Genomic DNA, 2,034 nt, shown 5'->3' with positions numbered 1-2,034 from the left:
AAAATGATTTAACACATGTCACAAAAGGATTATTTAGTGCAAACTAATGGAAAGTAATTAAGATGTGCTCTTTATTAAAAACACATGTAATTCATTTTTGGGATGAATGTATTATTTAGTCACAAAAGCAAGTAGGTTACACTTTACACCACGTGGCATTAGAGACAATTACAACGCATTAAATTTTGGCATACTCGGATGGGGTTATAAATATAAGGTAGGACAGTGTGTGTATATTTCCAAAATATCTAGAAATGTCTAAAATCGAGATATTTATAAAAATATCTAATTTTTTTTTAAAATTTCAACTAATTCCAAAATCTGTTAACCATGTTTACTATTTTTTATTTTAAAAAAACCTAAACTTAAAATTTATTTGGGAATTTTCAAAAATCGAGATATTTATTTAAGATTTTTGAAAAATTAAGATATTTATATAAAAATTTTATAGTTTATATAAGATTTTTGTAAAAAAATTAGATATTTATATATGATTTTTATTTATTTATTAAAATATCTCAGTAATAATAATCATAAATAACATATTACAAAAAAAAAACTATCAATAGATAGGTAATCATATGTGAAATGGGAGCGCAAAAATGGAAAACCGGGAAGAAAAGAGATGTATTAACAATAATAAGATCATATTCATATACTTCCAAAAAATAAAAAGATATGAGAGAGAAACAAGCACTAAGATAAGGGAGTATTGTAGATGAGAGGGACCAATGCAACGTCCAATGTCCATATCAGACAAAAACCATAAACGTTTTCTAACGTAAGGATCCGTGAAACCTTTTATTCTCTTTTTTTTTTTACATTTTGATTTTATTTTGCATTTTCACTTGCCGGACGCAGAGGCGATGCATGTATATGTATATATGCACGTGCATGGAAGGGCATGCGTCCTTCTCCGCAATCATTAAAGAAGAAGAAGGGTTCAACACTTGTCACTTGGCACCGTTTGTGGTCACATTTTAGAGCTTTGTTCTTTTATTAAAGAACAGTTGTTCTTGCTGACTTTTCATGCATCATAGACAGAGCAAGTGTTCCAAACTGGCATAGAGATGACAACAGAAGCCAGCCAAAAAAAAAAAACATATATGGGGTGGTGGATCATGAATCTTGTAATAAGCTTTACTTAATAGAAAATTTCATAATATAATGCATGCCCATGAAGAAAGCTTGATGACTGAATCAGGTCGGTTTTGGATTCATTACGAAATGAGGTAACACCTGTTTAAGGTTACTACGTTTCTAGCAACTTATGACAAGAGGAGAAGACAAAGCCCTACACCATAACTGTGTAAATAGAAGTGCCATTGTACCTTTTTTGAGTGTTTTAGTTTCTGCTTTAGCCCCCCAGGTGGCAAGCTGCATAAGGAGAGGGAGACGATTTCGAGTGGCTATTTTCGTTTGTCTTCCAATAGCTGATTTCTTCTGGAGAGGATCTCTGCAGCCCAGCTCTTTCCGATTCCTGTCTGAAACTTTCCTGCATCAGACAACGGAGGAGATAAAATCTCATACCATGGAGCTGACGGATTTGTTTTAAGAATGAAGAAGAGAGCAGAGATTCTACCTGCTGTTGATATGAAAAACTCGTCGAGCACTTTCCCGTGTTCTGCCACAAACAGTATTCAGACGTCAAACATTGTTGTGTTGGAGCAACAAAGGTTAAGGAAATGAAAACAAGTTACAAGACATGAAAACTAAAGGCTTACCCATTTCATATTCTAATGCTTGGAGAATCATCTCAACCTAGACGACAATAATAACATAGCAAATGAACCAATAGAAACGGAGCATTTTCTTTTTGCAAACTAAAAAAATAACATGCTTACCTTGTCAAAATCTTTCACAAGATTTGCCTCTAACGAAGCATTGTTTTCATACTCTTGCCAAAGTTCTTTGATCTCTTCAGCTGCAGAGGATCAAATTGCAAACTGTCTTGACTTATGGCTTGTAAAATGAAAAAAAGCCAAAATCTTTGTAGATACCTCTTAGCCCTCCACCCAGAACTTTGCACATCTC

General features: G+C 33.3%; 1 long non-coding RNA gene across 2 annotated transcripts; it reads right to left on the bottom strand.

Moving 5' to 3' along the window:
* Window positions 1-615: 615 nt before the first annotated feature.
* On the bottom strand, window positions 616-2,034 carry LOC104809185. 2 transcript variants are annotated; one of them, XR_771105.1, is made up of 6 exons: window positions 2,001-2,034; window positions 1,845-1,924; window positions 1,725-1,761; window positions 1,583-1,624; window positions 1,332-1,495; window positions 616-1,059 (listed from the first exon to the last, which is right to left on the bottom strand). It is a non-coding gene; the product is annotated as an uncharacterized LOC104809185 (long non-coding RNA). The 2 variants fall into 2 exon arrangements; XR_771104.1 differs by lacking the exon at window positions 616-1,059 and having other exon boundaries at window positions 1,140-1,495.

This window comes from Tarenaya hassleriana, unplaced genomic scaffold (assembly GCF_000463585.1).
Source record: "Tarenaya hassleriana unplaced genomic scaffold, ASM46358v1 Cleome1590, whole genome shotgun sequence".
Classification (NCBI taxonomy): domain Eukaryota; kingdom Viridiplantae; phylum Streptophyta; class Magnoliopsida; order Brassicales; family Cleomaceae; genus Tarenaya; species Tarenaya hassleriana.
The sequence above is the reverse complement of the archived record's forward strand: the minus strand, read 5'-3'. Positions and strand labels throughout refer to the sequence as shown.